This window comes from Capricornis sumatraensis, chromosome X (assembly GCF_032405125.1).
Source record: "Capricornis sumatraensis isolate serow.1 chromosome X, serow.2, whole genome shotgun sequence".
Lineage (NCBI taxonomy): Eukaryota > Metazoa > Chordata > Mammalia > Artiodactyla > Bovidae > Capricornis > Capricornis sumatraensis.
In genome coordinates, this window is record NC_091092.1 from 120,564,135 (window position 1) to 120,571,928 (window position 7,794).

The 7,794-nt window shown below is 43.6% G+C and overlaps 1 non-coding gene across 1 annotated transcript; it reads left to right on the forward strand.

Annotated features, from left to right (window-relative positions):
• The first annotated feature begins 7,157 nt into the window (after window positions 1-7,157).
• On the forward strand, window positions 7,158-7,230 carry TRNAG-CCC (transfer RNA glycine (anticodon CCC)). The gene has a single exon. It is a non-coding gene; the product is annotated as a tRNA-Gly (tRNA).
• The last annotated feature ends 564 nt before the right edge of the window (window positions 7,231-7,794 follow it).

Here is a 7,794-nt window from a genome sequence, read left to right on the forward strand (position 1 = left end):
AGGCAAGAATGCTGGAGTGGATTGCGATGCCCTCCTCCAGGGGATCTTCCCAACCCAGGGATCGAACTGGGGTCTCCTGCATTGTAGGCGGATTTTTTACCAGCTGAGCTACCAGGGAAGCCCAACTCTCAAATACTACTATACTGTTTGAGTTATCCAGGAAGTCCTAGCCTATACTTTGTCATTGTCTGCACCCAGACTCTACCTTTATCTGATAGGCTCACTCCTAGCCTGTACATTACCTTGATTGGCTGACTCCTAGCCTGAACTTTGCACTAATTGGCTGGACGCAAGTCTATGCATTGCCCTGATTGGCTGACTCCTAGCCTGTACTTTGCACTGATTGGTTGACTCCTAACCTGTACATTGCGCTCATTGGCTGACTCCTAGCCTGTACTTTGCACTGATTGCTTGACTCCTAACCTGCACATTGCCCTGATTGGCTGACTCCTAGCCTGTACTTTGCACTGATTGGTTGACTCTTAACCCGTACATTGCCCTCATTGGCTGACTCCTAGCCTTGCCTTGCCCTGATTGGAAGGTGCCAAGCCGGTACATTGCCTGATTGGTTGACACATAGAAAGTAACTTGTTCTGATTTGCTGACGCCTAGCTAGTACCTTGGAGAAGGCAATGGCAACCCACTCGAGTACTCTTGCCTGGAAAATCCCATGGACCAAGGAGCCTAGTAGGCTGCAGTCCATGGGGTCGCTAGGAGTTGGATGCAACTACATGACTTCACTTTCACTTTTCACTTTCATGCATTGGAGAAGGAAATGGCAACCCCTTCCAGTGTTTTTGCCTGGAGAATCCCAGGGACGGAGGAGCCTGGTGGGCTTCCTTCTATGGGGTCACAAAGAGTCAGACATGACTGGAGCAGCAGCAGCAGCAGCAGCAGCTAGTACCTTGCTCAGATTGGCTGACTCCTAGCCCATACATTGTCTTGATTGCCGGATTCTCAGCCTGTACATTGTTCTGATTGGCTGAAACCCAGACTCTGCCTTTATCTGATAGGCTGATTCCTAGCCCGTACCTTGCTCTGATTTCTGAACTCCTAGCCAGTATCTTGTCCTGATTGGCTGACTCTAGCCAGTACTTTGCCATGATTGGCTGACTCATAGCCTTACCTTGCCCTGTTTGGCTGGCTCCTAGTCTGTACATTGCCCTGATTGGTTGACACATAGATAGTACCTTGTTCTGATTTGCTGACTCCTAGCCAGTATCTTATCCACTCCAGTGTTCTTGTTTGAAGAATCCCAGGGATGGGGGAGCCTAGTGGGCTGCCGTCTATGGGGTCACACAGAGTCGGACATGACTGAAGTGATTTAGCAGCAGTAGCAGCCGCCAGTATCTTGCATGACTGGCTGACTCCTAGGCTCTACTTGGCTCTGATTGGCTGACACTCAGCCTGTACCTTTCTGTGATTTGCTAACTCCTAGTCTATACTATGCTCTGATTGGCTGACTCCTAGCCTGTACGTTGCCCTGATTGTAACTCCTAGCCTGTACATTGCCCTGATTGGCTGACACCTAGCCAGTACCTTGTTCCGATTGGCTGACTCCCAGCCTGTACCTTACTCAATTGGATGACTCCTATCCTTTAGGGCTCTGAATAGCTGACTACTAGCCTGTACTTTGCTGTGACTGTTTGCTTCCCAGACTGTACTTTGCCCTGATTGACTGATTCTTAGCTTGTACATTGCTGGATTTGCTGACTCTTACCCAGTACCTTAATCTTATTCACTGACTCCTAGACAGTACCTTGTTCTCATTGGCTGAACCTATGCTATACTTTGCTTTGATTGACCTACTCCTAGCCTGCCTTTGTCCTGATTGGCTGACTTACAACCTGTACCTTTCTGATTGGCTGACTCCTAGCCTGTACCTTGCTCAAATTTGCTGACTCCTAGCCTATACTTTGCTCTTATTGGCTGACTCCTAGCCTGTACGTTGCCCTGAATGACTGGATCCTAGCCTGTTCATTGCCCTGATTGATTGACACTTAGTAAGTACCTTGTTTTGATTCACCAACTCCTAGCCAGTATCTTGCTCTGATTGGCTGAAGGCTACCTGTACTTTACTCTTATTGGCTGACTCCTAGCCTGTAGTTTGTCCTGAGTGGCTGACTCCCAGCCTGAAACTTTCTCTGATTGGCAAACTCCTAGCCTGTACCTTGCTCTGATTGGCTGACTCCCAGCCTGTACTTAATTGAGGAAAGAAGGTAAAACCACTAGGCCATTCAAATAGGACCTAAGTCAAATTTCTTATGATTATACGGTGGAAGTGAGGAATAGATTCAAGGGATTGCATCTGGTAGAAAGTGCCTGAAGAACTACGGACAGAGGTTCATAACATTGTATAGGAGGCAGTGACCAAAAGCATCCCAAAATAAAAGAAATGCAAGAAGGCAAAGTGATTGTTCCAAAAGGCTTTACAAAAGCTGAGGAAAAAAAGAGAAGTGAAAGGCAAAGGGGAAAGGGAAAGATATACCCAATTAAATGCAGAGTTCCAGAAAATAGCAAGGAGAGATAAGAAGGCCTTCTTCAATGAACAGTTCAAAGAAATAGAGGAAAAGAATAGAATGGGAAAGACTAGAGATCTCTTCAAGAAGACTGGAAATATCAAGTGAACATTTCATGCAAGGATGGGCATGATAAAGGACAGAAATTGTAAGAACCTAACAGAAGCAGAAGATATTAAGAAGAGGTGGCAAGAAAACACAGAAGAATTGTACAAAAAAAGTGTTAATAACTGAGATAACCACAATGGTGTGGCCACTCACCTATAGCCAGACATCCTGGAGTGTGAAGTCAAGTGGGCCTTAGGAAGCATTACTAAAAACAAAGCTAGTGGAGGTGATGAAATTCCAGCTGAGTTAGTATTCTTACAATGATGCTGTTAAAGTGCTGCATTCAATATGCCAACAAATTTGGAAAACTCAGCAGTGGCCACAGGACTGGATAAGGTTGGTTTTCATTCCAGTCCCAAAGAATGGCAGTGCCAAAGAATGGCAAAGTCGGCTTCAGCAATACATGAACCAAGACATTCCAGATGTATAAGTTGGATTCAGAAAAGGCAGGGGAACCAGAGAATTGCCAACATCCACTAGATCATAGAAGAATCAAGAGAATTTCCAAAAAAAAAAAATCTAGTTCTGCTTCATTGACTACGCTGAAGCCTTTGACTGTGTGGATCACAAAAAACTGTGGAAAATTCTTAAAGACATGTGAATACCAGACCACTTTACCTGCCTCCTGAGAAACATGTATGCAGGTCAAGAAGCAACAGTTAGAACCAGACATGGAACAACGGACTCATTCAAAATTGGGAAAGGAGTACATCAGGGCTGGATATTGTCACCCTGCTTATTTAACTTATGCAGAGTACATCATGCCAAATGCCAGGCTGGATGAAGCACAAGCTGGAATCAAGACTGCTGGGAGAAATATCAATAATGTCAGATATGCAGATGATACCACTGCAATGGCAGAAAGCAAAGAGGAACTAAAAAGCCTCTTGATGATGGTGAAAGAGGAGAGTGAAAAAGCTGGCTTAAAACTCAGCATTCAGTAAACTAAGATCATGACATCGGGTCCCATCACATCCTGGAAAATAGAAGGGGAAAAAGTGGAAACAGTGACAGATTTTATTTTCTTGGTTTCCAAAATCATTGTGGATGGTGACTGCAGCCATGAAATCAAAAGAGACTTGCTCCTTGCAAGAAAATCAATGACAAACCTAGATATCACATTAAAAAGCAGAGACATCACTTTGCCAACAAAGGTCTGTATAGTCAAAGCTATGGTTTTTCCCATAGTCATATACAGATGTGCAAGTTGGACCATAAAGAAGGCTGAGCAACGAAGAATTGATGCTTTTGAACTGTGGTGTTGGAGAACACTCTTGAGAGTCCCTTGGACTGCAAGGAGATGAAACCAGTCAATCCTAAAGGAAATCAACCCTGAATATTCATTGGAAGGACTGATGCTGAAGCTGAAACTCCAATACTTTGGCTACCTAATATGAAGGGTTGACTTAGAAAAGACCCTGATGCTGGGAAAGATTGAGGGCAGGAGGAGAAGGAGGCAACCAAGGATAAGATTGTTGGATAGCATCATTGACTCAATAGATATGAGTCTAAGTAAACTCTGGGAGATAGTGAAGGATGGGGAAGCCTGGAGTGTTGCATGGGGTTGCAAAGAGTTGGACAGAACTGAGCAACTGAACAACAACGAGGCAAGATAGTCCAGAACCCATATTGCCCCCAGCAAGGTGATAGTGGAGGCAGTGACAGGGTGCAGTGAGCAGCTGAACTCAATTTCCTCTCAAGTGGTTTCTACCCAACCTGCACATGATCCCTACTGGATTCTCCATGGACCCTCCCCAGCTCTGTGATCTTTTCTTGGGCCCCTCCCTTGTGCTTCTCTGCACGTGTCAGCAATCCCTCACAGTCTGCACACACATTCCCTCATCCTCTTGCTTCTGCCTGGCCAATTACTTCTCCAGGTTCCTTTAACCACTATAGTAAGAACAGTGCACATATGGAAGATATACCCAAGCTTCAGCTGGTTTCTTGAGCAGAGCAAAGGCATTAACAGTTTGTGGGGACTACCATAATGAAGTACCACATACTGCGGATCTTAAATAACAGGCTTTTATTGTCTCTCAGTTTTGGAAGCTAAAAGTCTGTGATCAAAGTGACAACAAAGTCACGCTCTCCCTAAAGGCACCAAAGACAGAACTGTTCAGGCCCCTCTCCTCGCTCCAGGAAGTACCTTGGCTGACAGCAGCATAACTCTCATTTTCCCATGGCATTCTCCCTGTGTGTGTGTCTGCTTCTGGGTCCAAATTTCCTTTTTATAAGAATATAGTCATATTGAATAAGGACCCACCCTAATAACATAAGCTTAATTTGATCATCTGCCAAGGCCCTATTTCCAAAAAGGTCACATTCAAGCTACTCGGGGCTAGGATTTCAATATCTTTTAAGAAATACAATTCAATCCACCCCAGCAAAGCATGGGTGTACACATTCTCAATTTGCATCCACAACTTCTTCCCTGTCTCTGCTCCTCTCCTTATTCCTTGACAGTCATCATTAAGAACAATCTTTAAGAATAAGTTCAAAAGGTTTTTTGGGAACAGTGAAAGGTTATTAGTGAGACCATAAGAAAAATTTAAATTAGATCTTTGGATTACTTAATAACAGTGTACCAATATTAACCTTCTGGTTTTCTAATCGTACTACAAAGATATTAATCTTATGGGAAACTAAGTGAAGAGTATATGGGAACTTTGTACTATATATGCAACATTTTTATAAATCTAAAGTTATTTCAAGGTAAAGATTAAACAAAAAGTCAGGTGAATCCAAATCTAGGAATTTAGTATTTATATACACTGTTCAGTTCAGTCACTCAGTCGTGTGACCCCATGGACTGCAGCACGCCAGGCTTCCCTGTCCATAAGCAACTCCCAGAGCTTACTCAAATTAATGTCCATTGAGTTGGTGATGCCATCCAACCCTCTCACCCTCTGTCATCCCCTTCTCTTCTGCCTTCAATCTTCCCCAGCATCAGAGTCTTTTCTGATAAGTCAGTTATTTGCATCAGGCAGCCAAAGAACTGGCATTTCAGCTTCAGCATCAGTCCTTCCAATGAATATTCAGGACTGATTTTCTTTAGGATTGACTAGTTAGATCTCCTTGCAGTCCAAGGGACTCTCAAGAGTCTTCTCCAACACCACAGTTCAAAAGCATCAATTCTTCAGTGCTCAGCTTTCTTTATGGTCCAACTCTCACATCCATACATGACTACACTGTTCTGTCCCATGGTTTAGAGGGACAAGCTAATTAATTTATTTTTTAATATTCATTTATTTGGCTGTGTCAGGTTTTAGTTACAGCATATAAACTCTTATTTGTGGCATGTGGGATCTAGTTCCCTGACCAGGGATTGAACTAAGGGCCCCTGTACAGGGAGCATGGAGTCTTAGCCACTGGACCACCAGGTAAGTCCTGGGACAAACTAATTTAGATGCATACATTTTGGTAGAGTATAATCATTTATTTTCAGCACCATTCTTTATGAGGAGATTGGGTTTCCCCAGTGGCTCAGTGGTAAGGAATCCACTTGCAATGCAGGAGACACAGGTTTGACCCCTGAGTTGGAAAGTTCCCCTGGAGGAGGTCATTGCCACCCACTTCAGTATTCTTTTCTGGAGAATTCTATGCATAGAGGGGTCTGGCGGGCTACAATCCACAGGGTTGCACAGAGTCGGACACAACTGAAGCAACTTAGTATGCATACACAGACATATATCTACATTGATCCGACCTTCCTTGGCTAACCAACTCCATTGCCTACTATACTGGTAATGTTAATGTGCAATTGGTCAAGTAAGTGGCAAGCGGAATTATTAAATTGTATGGTTGTTCAAATACATTATTATTTTCTAAATAATACTGTAAAACGTTGTTTTCCAAGGTGATGCCAGAGCTGAGAAGGAAACATAAGGGCTTAGATAACAATCAAAATCTCCTTGGTTCCAGCACCTCTCAAAATAATGCTACTTGGACTACAAGTTCCCAAGATTCTCTGCTTCTTCTTCTTCTTCTTTTTTATTTTTAATTATTTGGCTGTGCCAGGTCTTAGTTGCAGCATGCAGGATCTAGTTCCCGGACCAGGAATCAAACCTAGGCCCCCTGTTTTGGGAGCACAGAGTCTTATCCATTAGACCACCTGGGAAGTTCAAATCTTCTCCTTCTTGATGGTTCTCAAATAACTTGCAAATACTCCATTGTGACTGTTGGAGCTTTTTCTCTGTTATTACTCCAACCTTGTTCTCCTTTGGAGTCACATAGTCCAACTTTGAATCCCTACCCTAACACAAATAACTCTAACCTGGGTAAATCATTTTCTCTCTCTGAACCTTATTTTAGGTTTAATTAAATGTTCCTGGCACACAGAAAGCACTTAAAAAATAGTTGGAAGCATGAATTCTATAGTCATCATTCTGGTTTGAATCCTAAGTAGTTGCTTGTGATCTTGACACATCACTTACCCTCTAAATTTTAGTTTCCTTATCTGTAAACAGTAGATAACAATAATACCTCTTTCACAGAGTGGGTGTGAGGATTAAGATGAAACCTTCAGGGACTTCCCTGGTGGTCCAGTGGCTAAGATTCTGTGCTCCCAATGCAGGGGACTCAGGTTCGATCCCTGGTCAGGGAACTAGATCCCACATGCTGTGACTAAGAGTTAGCATGCAGCAACTAAATGCCACATGCCTCAATGAAGACTGAAGATCCCGCATGCCGCAACTAAGACCTGGTTGGTTTAGTCATTAAGTAGTGTCCAACTCTTTGAGACCCCATGGACTGCAGTCTGCCAGGCTCCTCTGTCCATGGGATTCTCCAGGCAAGAATACTGGACTAGGCTGCCATTTCCTTCTCCAGGGGATCTTCCCAACCCAGGAATCCAACACAGGTCTCCTGCATTGCTGGCAGATTCTTTGCCAACTGAGCTACAAGGGAAGCTCTTTCCTACTAAGACCTGCTGCAGTCAAATAAATAAATTAATTGAAAAGAAAAAGATGAAAACTGCATGGAAAGCACTTAGCATCATGTCTGGGATTCAGCAACCCTCATATAAACATAAGCCACTATCATCACCATTGTTACTTTTATTATCATTACTATCATCCATAAGCCTGTGAGAGAGCCCAATGCTGCCACTACAGGGGTTGTTGGCACTTCCATCATTGCTCCTGTGCTCTTTCAGCAATCATAGGAGTGT